Genomic DNA, 15448 nt, shown 5'->3' with positions numbered 1-15448 from the left:
ATTTCAGAAGTGACATATTTTTCAATAAACTGTAAAACAGTAGCATCACTGTCTTGACCAAATTTAGGAGAATCTTTATTCCATAAAAGCATGTGGATGTGTGGTGCTCCTCTGGCTTGGTATTCTTTTCTCCAAAAGAAGTGTTGCACTTCTCCGAGGGGAGGAACAGTTTTATTACAAATAAAGTGTTGCAAAGCAATAAAGCAATAATGGAAATATCTTGAAAACATTACAGGATCTAGAGAGCAAATTTCTCCAGGTGTTAGTATATATTTATTTTTGTTTTTGTTTGATATGCGTAGGAAATCATGTAAATCTTCCCATGCATATTCCGCACAATTTAATGTTACAAACCAAGTGGATGGGCTAAGGTTTCTTATCATACAACGTACATCTCAGTGATGTTGGAACCAGTACTCTTTAGTACCATGCATGTTTGGTAACAGATTTGTAATGCTTGATTGTAAAACCTCATCTTTTTCTGGCACTTTTTGTAGTCATTGCGTAGCTGACATATTTTGAAAGTGGTACCTGATTTCAATGTGTGTGCAACTCGGTAGCATAGAGTTGCTAGTTCACTTTCAAAGAGTAAGTGGAATATGTATTCCACATTTTGTCTAAATCTGGGATCTTCAGAATACATTAGTAATGAGTGGTATTCTGTTATCTGAATGGGTCTATCATCATACCTTCCTCCTTTCCCAGTAGGAAAGAGTAGAGGAAAAGCATGTGCTTCTATAATTTTTTCCCATATGTTGATTGGTGATCCTTTGGTTTGTCGCATTTGGTACGTTTCTAGTGCATCATCTATGGTGTCTTTAGAGTGTAATGGATGAATTGTATAATGGTCTAAAATATTGGATACTGTAGCAGGATCTAGCAGTTTAAATTGACCAGTTTCTGATGACTCTTGAATTATTTCAGTGGTTTTCCTCAAGTTTCCTTCAATATTCATTTCTTTGTAGTATTCATTATTGCCTTTTAGATATTGCAAGGCTTGTCTAACTTTATGTAAATCTACCAGTTGTTGCCAATTGTTTTTGTCTTTTGTAGGTACACCATTTACTAAGATAATTAAAGATTGCTCCATAGGACGTTGCACTCCCAGAGTGTGCACATTTTGTTTTAGATCTAATGGCAAATACACTACTTTTCCACGAATACCTTTCACTAATTCAGAGGGAGGTAATTTTGCTGTTTTTGGTTGAAGGCGTATTATTGCTTGAAAGGGGTGCACTGTTTGAATTATGATGCTCTCATATAAATTGAGTTGTTGTAGGGGTTTTGGTAGTGGAAATAATTCAAAATTATTTGTGATAGCACGTGAAGGAGTTTGGTTGTTGTCAAGTTTTGTAGTGCAGTAACTGCAAAGTATTAAGGGGTCAGTTATTTCGTATTTGTTTTCTGCTATAAGGTATAGAGCTAATTCAAACCATTTAGAATCTTCATTGTTTTCTATTTTGTATGTTAGGTCTACAGTTTTTGTGTTACTTTTATAAAAAGTTCTGCGGCAACATACGCACACATGGTTAGGTACTTCAGCAGATGTACTTTTAAATTTCAGTATTTCTTTTTTCTATGTGTGTTATAGAAGTTTGCCATGCATAGAATTGTTGCTAATTTGTTTTAAAGCTATTTCATTCTGTCAGTGGTTTTCACTTCCAAAATATTTTTTCTGGATATAGTCGATTTCTTCAAGTAGGTCTTTTGCTGTACCATGTAGAAGAATGTTATTTAAATTGGCTAGTGCTAAAGCAGGACGTTTAGCATAGTTCAGTTTATAGACTAGATTTCTTATAGTTGAATGATGTGTTGATATCATTTTGATATGATGGAAGGTGGTTTTGCAAGTAGGTCCTGAAATGCAGGCCAATGAATGTCCTTGTAGTCCTGTGTATTTGCGCACTGGACAGGTATCCATATTTTGCAGTAGTTTAATTTTGATTTTGTCTTTGCCTTTCACATACTGATTGAGGAATTGGCGTAAAGACTTGAAAGATTTTTTGGGAATGTTACACATTGACGTGCATGGACATTTGTATACTAGATGTTCTGATTCAGTTGAATGGAGAGATAATTCTAAGTTGTCTGGGGATATTTTTGTAAGCAGTATTTCTTGTTCCATTATGGTATTATTAACTTTTTCATAACCTCGTCCACTGCTATGTATGGCAATTGTATTTGTTTGCTTTTGTTTATATGCTTCTTCATTAAAATATGGCTCTGTGCTTGTAGTGTGACTCCACTCACCTCCACAGATATTTAAGAAGTTATTTCTGTTGACATTTCGTTTATTGAGAAGTCTTTTTTGTAATTTAGTCATTAGTTTTGTTAGTGGTTTCATTTTGTTTAACACTAAAAATAAATAACTTTCTTTTCAGAAGGATTGCACCGTCTATCAAAGCTTCTAAGATCAATTTCCTACGAAATTTAAGGTTTGTGCCTTATTTCTCTCCTGTTTTTATAAGATTATGAAGGACTCTGTGGTGGAACATTTTTGCTAAAATACTATTTTTGATATGCTTACTTGGCACTATATCAAGATTTATAGGAGCAGTTTTATCAGTAGTGGTAGCTGAATTCTTGTTAATTGTTTTCTGTTTCGTTTTGCATTTTGATAGAGGAGGCAAAGTTTCTGTACTTGAAGCTTGTTTTGTTTCGCTTAATGACTGTATTAGCTATTTTGTTTTAACTTTTTTTTACAAATTCTGCTAGAGATGGATGCTTATTTTGGACACTTCTATTTTCATTTACTCTACTTCTGCGTTGCTTTCTACGGACTTGATTTTTGGTAGGCATTCTTTAGGGTCTGTTGAAAAAAATAAAGAAGGTATGGGTTGGAGTGTTCTCCAATATATGTGTGTTGAGTGCATAAATGTCTGAGTATGATGATAAAGATGTATGTGATGGTGAGTGATTGTGCATTGGGCAACTACAACTTGTTGGGATGGGTATTCTTGAATTTATGTGCTACTAAACTGGGGTTCAGATGACAGTAGAAAGTACGCTAGTGGTGTGCAGAAGTACAAATAGTAAATCTAATGGTATACAATTAAAACAGTTGTTTGTTCTATAATATCAAAATTCTAGGGGCTGAGTTGTGTCATTTGTGCGCCGAAAAATGGGAATTTGTGTGCCATTCTGCCTGTAAATCTCTGTTTAACAAATGGGGATTTGTGGACAGAATGGTGCAGAATCTCTATTTTTAGGGACAGACATAGCATGAATTAACCTTACAGTATGTTTGAATAATAGTACAAATATTATGGTGGTATTTAACTTACTTATTTTGTGGAATGAGCAGGTTTCTTCTTAGTTGTTGTTTGTACTTCAAATTCTGCTGCTGCTTTTCAGGAGAGTGGTCTTCACCGCAATTGTAAAGGAAACAAATTTGTCATTTTGTTTGTATATAGCACTGATGTTAATTTAGATATTGATTTTTATGTTTTTGTACATGTATTGTTGTTTGATATTTGAACATAGTGTGTGCCTACAATTTTGTTTGACTATGTGAACTCTTTATATTTTACTTTAAATATGTTAGTTCAAAATGCTTTGCAAATGTGTGTGTAAAAAGAAATTAAATAGCAGATAAGTTTGGAAGGGACAGTTGATTATAGGAGTTGGGAAAAATGACAGTAAACTCATTTTATAGGTTATACAAGCTAAACGTCAGTTAATCTGTTTATATGAATGTATAAGAATTGTACAGGTACTATACAGAAAATATGCATAACTATAGTATGTGTTCATGTGTATGGATATGCATGCAGCTGTAAGTAGAAATCTTGGAGACTGGTACAGTATTTCTTGTGGAAGGTGCTTTCCAATGATATGACACTTGTAATCAGCGTGATTAACAGTACATTTGAAGTGCTGATCTATGATGATGCAGTTAGATGTAGAGGTCTTGGATGTGATCAGTGGATGGTTGTGTGACTATATCCAATGAGGCAGTGACTCAGAAAGTGAAATGAAAATGGTAGAAGGACTGTCCATGTTACGATATGTTCGTGGTATGGCGGTTGTCCGCAGACATCGCGTGTTACATCTGGGGATGTTGGGGTGGGGAGGCATGCAAATGAGAATGAGCAGAGCAAGGGATTGGTCAGTAACGTTTAGTGGGTGTGTTGTGCCAGGAGAGAGTTTGTCACATACTCTTTTTCCTGAGAGAAGAACAGATAGCTATGGCTGTGAGTTTCAGAAAACAGATTTTTTGGATTTTGGGAGACTCGTGGATACATTGGTTGAAGGTGCATGCAGAAAGCTGTGGAGTGGCTGTAGATCTTGGATTCCCACATGTGGAAGTGCACTGGCAAGGAGTACATGGAATGGAGTGGTTGGACTTGCTACCTCTCTGTGCTACTTTGGAGACAGAGCATCATCCAGACATAATTGTAATTCATTGTGGAGGGAACAGTTTAGGACATGTGTCTGGAATGTATTTGAAATTTGCAATGAAAGAGGACTTGGGAATGTCATGGACACGTTTCCAAATTCTCAAGTAATTTTTTCACGGATTGCGCAGAGGAAATGTGGCTGTGTTCTTCTTAATTTGGTCCACAAATGGAGAAAGCAAGGTGCAATTTCAATAAGGATGTTTGTGCTTTTCTAAAAGATCTTGGCATGTCCTCTTTTCACAATGAAAATATTATGTTTCGTAGCACATACATTTTTCGCAGAGATGGATTCCATCTTATTTATGCTGGCAATCAGATTTTTCTGAGAAATGTACAAACTGCATTGCAACCTTTTGTGGAATTACAGCATCCATTTTGTAGTAGGTGTTGAGCATTTCAAATTTTTCAAACACAAACAAACACCACCAAAAGGCTCTTTTCAGAGCCACCACTTCCTCCCAGATAAAACTGCAATGGTTATGATAGGGCAGTACCCCAAAATGTTAGATGTTCGCGAACTGTCTGCGGACTTCTAAAAAATACACAAGGCCCTGCTTCATTTATTTTCACTTCTATTTTTAAACTGTGAAAGGCGGCTCTGAAAAGAGCCTTTTTTTATATTTTTGTTTTTTTTATATTTTTTTTGGTTTTTTTACACATGACACACTAGGAGAGGAGGGAAAAGGAGGGTAAGGGGGGACACCAACCACGAGGATAGGGCGGGTAGAAAGAGGAAGATGTAGAGTGGGCCTTACGTAGGTAGTGAGCAGGTCTTCTCGTGCTGTGAGACCAGAGTCTCAAAAGCACTATGAAGTCTCTCCCCCCTGCAGAGTACTGCATCACAGTACATACACTCAACGGTGACCCTCGAAAGGTAAGGGTCATCAACATTGTGAATGGCCTGTGAGGCAGCTGTAGGAATGCGCTGTCCCACAGGAGTGTTCCTTGTGGTGACAGGATCGGAAACAGAGGATGTAGTAGAGGAAGTCAACCTACTACGCTCCTCGCAAGGTAAAACCGAATGGCCCCCGCGTGGAACGACTTTAGGTGTTGCTTCATAGTAATCGTACCAAAGCTGTACGAACCAGGCCTTCCGCGACTCAGTACCATTTTGCACTGGTTGCAAGTGACTTGGTTTCCAAGCGCCTTAGGTACGAAATAACCGCCACACCCAAGACTCACAGCGAGTACTGGTAGTAGGGAATTCCACTACCTCATTCTCGTCATCCTCTTCATCCTCCTCTGCATCCTCACTCCAGTTCCCCTCTTCAGGCCCTTGGGGAGGTGGTGATGGTGGAGGGGGTGGGGGTGGTGCTGAGGCAGATGTAGCACCAGGTGGCAGTACTGCAGCCATGGATGCCATCAGGTTTCAGATGAAAATCTGGAAAGTTGGCAGCAAAATGCACTGTGTTCTGTAAGATAGACAGAAACACAATGAGAATGAGCTCTAGGGTGTGGCCTTTTATAGGGGTGCTTGTGCGCGGTTCACGGACAGACACGCTGTCCGCGGACAGATCGAACACCTAAAAAAGGTTCCAAAAGTCCCAAAAAGTATGTAGAAACTCAGGATTATTGTCTGGGACTTGTGCTATGGTTATTATTATTGAAAGATATTGTGGATTGCCTGAAAAGGTAGTTTTAAACAATCTGCAGTCAGAACACACGCTCAGCATGGGTGCAGTCACATGATGGCTTCACGAACATGTTCTACGGACACTGTTCGGGTCCTGAAACTCATTAAAAGTGTGACACAAGTGAAACGAACAGTTACGAACAGGCGTTTGTTCTTAGAACAGTTTCAATCCGCTTGCGAACAATACGGACAGGCATAGTATCCTCGGGACACCCCCATTTTGTTTATTTATGAACATGTCTGGACACCGCGTTTGTTCTTAGAATAGTTTCAACTTGCATGCGAACAATATGGACAGCGTCCTCAGGACACCCCCATTTTGATTATTTACGACCATTTCAGGATATTGCTTGTGTTCTTAGAACAGTTTCAACTCGCCTGTGAACAATACAGACAGCATCTTCAAGACACCTCAATTTTGTTTATTTACGAACATTTCAGGATATTGCCTGTGTTCTTAGAACAATTTCAACTCGCCTGCGAACAATACGGACAGCGTCCTCAGGACACCCCCATTTCTTTTATTTATGAACATTCCGGGACACTTGATGTGTCCTTAAAATAGTTTCAATCTGCCTACGAACAGCACAGACAGGTCTAGCGTCCTGAAGACACCCCCATTTTGTTTATTTACAAACTTTTTAGGACACCACGTGTGTTACTTTTATTACGGACATCTCGGACACCAAATGTGTTCTAAGAACAGATTGGACTTGTTTGCGGACATTACAGACAGGCATAATGTTCTTAGAACATCTCCATTTTGGATAATTGTGGATATCCTGGACATCTTGTGTTTTCTTAGGACAGTTTCAACTTGGTAGCGAACAGTACGGACAGGTATAGTGTTCTTAGGACACCTCAATTTTCGTTTCTTCACGGGCATTCCAGACATCTGCACTGTCCGCGGACATCTGAACTGCTTTTTAAAAAAATGAATGGTTGATGTGTTATAGATATATGGGTTACACTTCTTATTTATTACTACATATAATGTGTATGTGTGCTGGTTTGTGAATTTGTACAATGTTCAAATAACAATTACACATACCCCCCAGACTTTTTGGGTAGAGTTGCTGTTGTCCGCATATGTCCGCGGACATTAGAAGAGTTTGCTGACATCAAATTCAGTAGAGGGGGTTCAGTATGTTCCATGTTACATGTACATAAAGTCAGAGCTATTATTAAGTTGTGCTACTAAAAACCTATGAAATTCAGTAAAAAAAACTTTGTTAAAGGGACGTTATGGTTAAGTTACGCTACTAAAAACCTATGAAATTCAGTAAAAAAACTTTGTTTACAGGCAGGGAAATTATATATATACAGGATAAATACCTATGGTATTCAGACTGGGAGCAGGCAGATAGGAGGTTTGCAAGGTAGTAGTCAGTGGCGTGAGGGCGGCAGAGGTGGTCGTCTGGTCTGGTAATGAGGTAATTAGTTGTGCTGTTGGCCATGTTATATGTGCTTTTTCATCTCAAACCATAATGTATTTACCACTTCACTTTTCGTAACAGTCTCCACCTAAATGGTCATGATATTTTTGAGACAATCTGTCCCACTTACAAGGGTGTACACTTCTCTCAAAAATATAAAGGTTTCAGAAATACCCAACACCACAGGCGTAGCTTATATGCAGTCTGAAGATTCCCAAAGCAAAAAAAAAAAAAAAACAATAAGCAATCTTTATGAAACGTATAAGTTCGGAGTTGACAGTCTGGTTCGCCTGAATTTAGGCTTCCATCTATCCCTTTTTCCTTGTGCATTTAGAAAGACATCCTCTTTAAGCAGCACCACTCCAAAATAGAGCCTATGGCACTTATTTTACATTTGGTCTCTGCTGCTTTACCTTGATCACAACCATGCTGTATTATGCTTTTGTTTAGCCTCTTTCCATCTCCACTTTTCTTTCTCTTTCTGTGTTCAGGTGTCTAAGTTTTTCTGTTTGCATTGTGGTTTGAAATTTTGAAGTGTATGCACTAAAGACAACGTCGGGCTTATTAACTTAAATTGTCTGTGCTAGTCCATCACCATATAGATGTTTTTGATGAACATGCTTCAGAGCTCCAATCAAAGATCCAATCACAAGGATGTCAACACCCCGCACCAACCGTCCTAAATGGGGGTAAAATACATATGATTTTAATATCATTGAGAGCTGTCGGTCTTGGGCCTAGAAACTATGTAGAAAATAACATTTCACTGTTTGACAATTGGATAATTCTCATATAGAGCAAAAATGCATGCATACTTTGATAAGGTCATTCAGATGACCTTGTCAAGAGGGGCTGCAGACACCCCTTAGCCTGTGGTAGGAGGCCAACTAGTGTGGAAATCAAAGCTAGCCGTACCTCAGAGAGGGAATTTGGCAGTTGGAAGAACCCTAATCCCTGCCCCTTCTGATAGTACCAGTTTAATTCCCTACAGTACCACTTCCAATCCCACCAGACCTTTCTTTAATGATGCTAGCTAGTGTTTTTCTTTTATTGCAGAAACACCACATCACCCAGGATCTCCCGCAAATACTAACACCTTTACCAGCTGAAAAGTAGTTTCCTTGAGTCACTGAGAGCCATCAGCAGTATGGAGAGAAGACATTTCTCAGAGGCCCTGGAAACAGCAATCCGAAGCAGAACAGAGGGGAGACGCTGCACCAACGAGGAGCAGTTGGTGACTGCATGCAAAGTGGGCACTCTATGGACATTGTACATGCCTTTGAGAGTGCCTTGGAAGAGGAGAGTGGTACTGTGGAGAGGGGACTGGAGTAGCATGGTTAAGAGAGAGAGGTAGGAAGAGGGAATAAGATGGTAGAGTGGAAGTAGACCTTAGTGGGAGGAACCTCAGAGAGGCAGTAGAGAGAGAGGAAAGAGGACCATACAGAGAATGTTAGGGAGAGGGAAGTGAGAGGAGTGTAGGAGGAGTTAGAGTAAGAGCAGGAGACAAAGAATAGTAGACAGAAGCAGGGAGAGGAGGAACATCGCATAAAAGGAACAGCAAGTGTGAAACCCAGGGTGCCTGAAAGGCACAACACAATCCCTTGGCAAACCCGTTGCCAAAGAATCCCTCGATTGCTGATCAAGAATGGCCAGATAAAAAAGCCTTTAGATTTTAGGCCATCATTAGCCATTAGATAGGTCTTTTGACAGGGGGTTACTGATCTCTAGCACTAGCCTGGAGTTAAGGGGGGCACTTGGGTTAGGGTGTGATCACCCCTTTCTGTGTTAGTGAGAGAGGAATGGCCAGTAGCCCACGTCTAAACAAATTAATATCCTTCCGCTGTCTCTGACAGTAGTTGCCGGTTAATTTCTAGGGGTGGCTATTTGGTGGCTGTGACATGCATCCAAATTCAGCTCCTCACCTCTCCACAAGCTTCCAAACAGGAATGTTGTGGTCAGATCCGTTAGTCCAAATGTGTGGTCCAAGTTGAATCAAATTCATCTATACCGATTTATAATACATTCAAGTACTTGTTTTAACAGCTAAGAGTTGATGCGTGGCGCTACGTCTCCAAAACGATGTGATATGTGTCTTCATAGTCCTTCAGATATAAAAGATACATTTGAAAAGAACATTAAATCCATTCTCCCATCCACTAAAACTGCAGCAACCCCCATCCATAACCGCCGTCCCCACGCCAATGAAGGGAAAACAAGGTAACTAAATACCAGATCAACGAACAGTGATATAAAAGAACAATATTAAATAAGTAATACAAGAGAATTTAACTGGTATGAACACGTGTTTATATCCGAAAATTCGGAAGCGTACAAATGGCTATTAAGCTGTTGGATACACCCGCTGATATAGCAGGATTTGTAACCAATAATAAAGCGTAACGTTTCCATATGTATTCTCAATGGATTGCTTTCTGTAATTTGGAAACATTTGTAATTGAAAGTGACTTGCTTTGTTGCTCAGTTTATTCTTTTGTGTGTTCCGTCTTTCTCTTTTTTTTTTAGAACTACAGACAGCAGTTTTAGTAGTGAACTAATGATTTATCTGGAAAAGTTCGAAGCATTCCCTTTGCGATTATCCCGCCCAGTTCTTTGTGCACAGCGGTATTTCTTCCCAATAAAATAGCAACTTGCCTAAGGTATGAAGATGATAATCCGCCTCCCCAGTCTCCCTGTGGTATAGATTTAAGGAAGCTGAGGGAATGTTTGACTTTTCTCCAGCAAAGCAGTAAAAGAAAGAATAAAAATGACATTTGTTTCATTTTCATCTCCACACATAAATGCTGCCCCTTCATAAAGCGAATAGCAGTTGAATTGACAGAGTGTGCAGTCAATCGGACACCCCTCACTAGATCGTGGTGTCCTTCAATAATAAAAGAGGCACATCTAGTGAATATAAGTAGGAGATCTGAAACAATAACACAAGTGCCAATAGGAAATCTAATTCATGCTATTATTATTATTATTATTATTATTATTATTATTATTATTATTATTATTATTATTATTATTATTATTATATTTTTCTATAACACAAACCTTGCTCAGCTGCAACCAAGCGCTGTACAGGACATGAAGCACAACATTGATATTGATAATTAATCAAGTCCTCAAGTAAACATTAGTAACAATTATCATAGTACAATATAAGGGTGGGTGTACACAAGATAGCCGGAATATAGGCCACAATGAGCACACTACAATAAATCAACACAAACATGGATGTTGCACACCCTATCTTCATGGATGTCTATTCACATTAATGGGCAGTGTGTTTGGTCTCTCCAGAGCAAAACTGCATAGATTCAATCCCATTTGAAAAGAGACAACTTTATTCTGCAGCTTTTCAGGCAAGGTTTTACTCACTAGTGCTGATTATTAAAGAGGTGATTTCAGGTTATGCTTTAGTTAAACGTTGGCAGTTCCTGTCATCTTCGTCAGGCCCATTTTAACTTCCACATTTCAACAAAATCCGTTTGCAGGACAGAAGGCAATGAAAACACAAAGCACAACAAGACAAAATTAGATTTTTTCAACTAAAAAGCTTTCACTTACAAACTTTATGCATTGTCTACTCTATTACATATAATTACAGATGCACGTATTGTATCCGCATCCACTAGGTAACGTGTAAACTGTAATAATATGAACAATAAAAATCGAAATGTGTCTTTTTGTGTTTTCTGTTTGACATAGATTGAGTGTCATTTACTATGAGTATCATGCATAATTTGTTATGTATGTTATTTTATTTATTATTACTTGTTTCAATTGAAATTTAAACAATTTTTACAAGAGTGTTCCTATGTGTATTTCATTTAGTGACAGGGTCCATACATGTCCAGGCTCCTGATATTTAATGTTCCTAGTTCTAGAAGTTCCATTTACCTCCAGAAAATAGGCGTTTGTTAGACAGTTTGATCGTTGGGCATTTCGGTAACACGTCTATTAAGTAGACCAGTGTCTTGAAAGAAGCCAACTACCGCAATAACCAAACAAGTTTTGTCCCTGCTCATTAGCCCGATCCACCATTCTTCTTCATTGTAACACTGCAGGTTTTTGAATAAATGGCCCAGGTGACGTGAGCATGCGGTGATCAGCCCTCGACAGTTCAGAAGGAGATGTTTTATGGTTTCTTTCGTTTCCCTCTGTGTACAGAAACGACAGCCTGCAGAAACGCTTAGTTTCCGTCTTGTTAAAATCTCATTTGTGTGCAAGATGTTCAGGCAAATTCTCATGAAATTTTCTCGAAGCTTCCTCTCAGGACATTTTGCCAGGTAGGTACGGGTTAGACTGACTTTTGATGTCTTAAGTAGAAGATCCATTGACGATTTGATAAGGCTAGCGTCTTCCAGCTTTTGGATCCAAGCATTTTCGAGGATCTGTTTTTTTTTTTTACCTTTTCTGGGTTCCGAATACATTCTATTTATATGTTATGTTATGGTATTGTGTATTTGCATAGCACCTTATATATCATTGGTGTTATCTCAAAGTGCTATCGGTTGAAAGCCCTTGGGGACCGTAGTCCAGGTCAGTAGAGGGAGTGGTGTAGCATATAGTGCTAGAGTGCACTCTTCATATGTGCAGCCAATTTGGTTTGTTTGGACGTAGCCACATTCTAATGCTATGAGCGGTGCAGTCTGCAATGTGCCTGCCATGGGGCCTGTGTAAGAGGTTATGTGTGCAGCTAGGTTGATTTTTCGTGGGGTATAGCTGTGTTATACCAGATTGTTGAGGTGTTCAAGGTGCAGTGTAGGTATGTGTGCAGCGAGGCCGAAATTGATCAAGTGGTATAGCTGGGTTCTGTTATTTGTTGGTGTAAAGTGGGGAATGAGCATATTGGTAGGAGTGCACATCTGTGCTTGCTGGTAGGAGGTCCCTGTTCCTGTCTACTTTCTGAAGCCCGATGAGCTTGTCATGTCTGTGCTGGTGGTACGCGTTAGTGGAACTCCGAAAGAGATTCTCTGGCTGGTGCGGAGTGTGATGTGTTTGCCCTGTTGGACAGTCCCTCTTCCACAGATTTTTTTTAGGTGTCAGAGGGCCCATTTTCTGGGTCCTTGTTCATAGTCCATGGAGGGTGGCTGGGCAGTTCCTGACACTTTTGTGGTACTGCATAATTTTCGCTGGGGAGTCCAGCTAAGCTTAGCTGCTATATCGCCTCGGGTGACTGCAGTGCAGTCCTGTGATCATATTTAGCATGAGGGCATTTAGACGTGGCAGCAATATCAGCCACACCCAAACATCCCTTGCGCCAAAATAACAGCACCAGAATGACTTTCGCATCGAAAAGGACACGCCAAAATGGGTACTGCAGTGGAATGCATGTGCCAAATCGGCACACGCCAAATGGCGCCGAAAGGGGATGTACCGCATGGAGAACGCTGCTTAACCAGTGTGCTCCATGGCAAATAATTAAATCTCACTGCACATTGCCTAAAAACATGGTGAGTTCTCAAAGCCTGCAATTTGAAGGACATGGCTAGTGGTCTGGTAGCATTTTAAAATGGACAGTGGGCACGGCCAAAGGTCATGCCCACTAACCATGGTCGAAGAACATGCTAGTGGTCTGGAAGTGTTCTAAAAATATATGGAATAACAAAGCCCTTGAAATTAAAGGAAACAAATTTAGTTGCAGGGTTGTTAATGTGACCAATACATTGTAACAAAACCCTTAAAATTAAAGGGAAAAACTTTAGTTGCAGGGACGTTAAGGTGAGAACTTAATGCAACAAAACCTTGGAAATTCAGCTAAAACCACTTTAACTTTGCGCCCCCTGTTGGGGAGATTATGACCACAATGATGACATCCCAGATCACATCACTGATAACATCACTAATTACATATTGTATGGGAACACTAATTGCATTGTATATAACTGATTAGATCAATAATGGAATTAGACATAACATCATTTATAAGTTAGCTCATGAAAACATTGATTACCTTAATACCAAATTATTTCCTTGAAACAAATAAATAAAAATAATAATAATAATATACATTGCACAATAAAGGCTAACTTTTTAATTGGTGTGCTCTGAGGGTGCCTTTTTCTGCAGCCTGCCTATTACGTTGTGCTGCTGCTCTCTGGAGTGCTATCCGCTTTCCTTTACTTCGGTACATTGGTGTTGTTCGATATATATATATATATATATATATATATAATATATATATATATAATATATTTTTATGAAAAAGATTTGAGCTCATTGTCTTTGTTCATTCCAAGAGTGGAAATCATTTTTAGGAGGTTTTCAGAATAACCCTTTTTTGGATACATTTTTATTTTGTCTGTACTGCTCTGTGCCACAGGTGGGGCAGGTGCTGCGGGTTGGTGTTCTGATGTGGCGGGACATGGGTACACTGTGTTTTTGGCATGGAGCTTGTGTAAGGGGAATCTGATCAGAGATTTTCCTATCAGAGGTGGAATTATCCACAACATAACATTTTAATAATGACATTTTATTTTTAAAAAGCCAGCTTTCGACACAAATGCCAAATGGCAATCCATTACAGGGACACTTCAAAACTGTATTTTTTACATCTGTGAAAAACGTTGTGTATCTTGGCACACTTTTTTTCCTCTCACCCTTCTATAGCTTTGTGGTGCACTTTTTTCCTCACCATTTTAACTTTTGTACAGCTTCGAAATGTGGGGTAGGGGAGGGAAAGTAGAGCTTGCTTCATGTCAGTGCCCACCATTAGGAAGGGTGTCAACTTGACTTAATGTGTTTAATTTTGTAAAGTGATACATTAATTTTACCCTACATCTGGATTAGTAATTGTATAAATCCCCCAGGAGCACCAATCATGTCTTACTATGAGAAACAAAAGCAAGTGTAGGACAAGGCTTGCATCAACATGAGTTTGGAAGCCTGCCCAAGATCTATTGTGCATCTCCAGTAGCAGACTCCCTCTTTTTCTATCTCCTTGGAATAATTGTCTACTTGGAAGGCTGTTCCATGGCGCTTCCTACGTTCCATTAAATTTACCAAATTTCCTGAAATGCCTCTAGATTGCATGCGAAAGAACTCTCCAATGTTAGGCTGAGCAATAAACCACTTGGAATGTTTGTAACTAACCTGCACATAGTCTGTATCAGTAAGGAAAGGGTTGAAATGATGCCTATTGGTACTTAAAAGGGTTTCTCTGAAACCTACAAGATAGGGGATCTTCAAAGGGAACTGTCCATGGGTGGGTTAAAACATGTGAATATTTCTTAGGACGTTCTACACATTGATATTCAGACATCAGTAGTTCCAAAATGTCCCAAGCTTGTGTCATCGTCTACAGACACACTAGCTTGCAAATCAAACGTCCAAAAGAAGTGGCATGGTTTTTAACTACAGGTGATACATTTATAAGGTTCCAGTTCGGCCAACTTGTGACCTTACTAGTTCCTAGAATCTTCCTGGACCAAGGGAGCAGTTCGGGGTCAGAAGTACCTGGTTTCAGTTCTTGGGGGATTGGCAGAATTTGAGCCCAGTTTCAAATGTAGATGTGAGCGGATCAGGCTCAGTTCAGGCATATTGGATTGTGTTGGGCCGTTGCAAAAAACGGGTGTTGAGTAGGGGTGAATGCAGTTGCTCTGTGTGGTCGAGGGGGCTCTCAGTCGTGTAGGATGGGGTGGTCCAAGGTTCTCTTTGTAGTGATCCCGGCTTCTAGCCACCAGGAGGGGTCAATGCATGACACTCCAGTCATTACAGTTGGCAGGGAAATGTCTTCAAAGGTGGTGATCTTGGGTGTGTATATGTTCAGGTTGTTGAGGCGACTGCTCAGTCCAGATATGCAGAGCTGTGTTTGTAACCCCTGGTCAGAGTCAGCGTATGGCTCGCTAGTGATTCAGGTTGGGTCCTGGCATTGTCTAGCAGTAGCTTCTGGCCTAGCAAGGGACATGCGCAGCTAGGGTATGATGTGCCCTTGAGCTGGTTGAAGTCCAAGCAGAGTTTGGATTGGGGAG

At 39.7% G+C, this 15448-nt stretch overlaps 1 protein-coding gene across 2 annotated transcripts in view; it reads left to right on the top strand.

Annotated features, from left to right (window-relative positions):
- Positions 1 to 15448, top strand: part of ADGRA1 (adhesion G protein-coupled receptor A1) — a 1327098-nt gene that overhangs the window by 741246 nt on the left and 570404 nt on the right. The gene's annotated exons all lie outside the window — the stretch shown is intronic.

The sequence above is a fragment of the Ambystoma mexicanum genome, chromosome 8 (genome assembly GCF_040938575.1).
Source record: "Ambystoma mexicanum isolate Mex_15411 chromosome 8, UKY_AmexF1_1, whole genome shotgun sequence".
NCBI classification, from domain to species: domain Eukaryota; kingdom Metazoa; phylum Chordata; class Amphibia; order Caudata; family Ambystomatidae; genus Ambystoma; species Ambystoma mexicanum.
The sequence above is the reverse complement of the archived record's forward strand: the minus strand, read 5'-3'. Positions and strand labels throughout refer to the sequence as shown.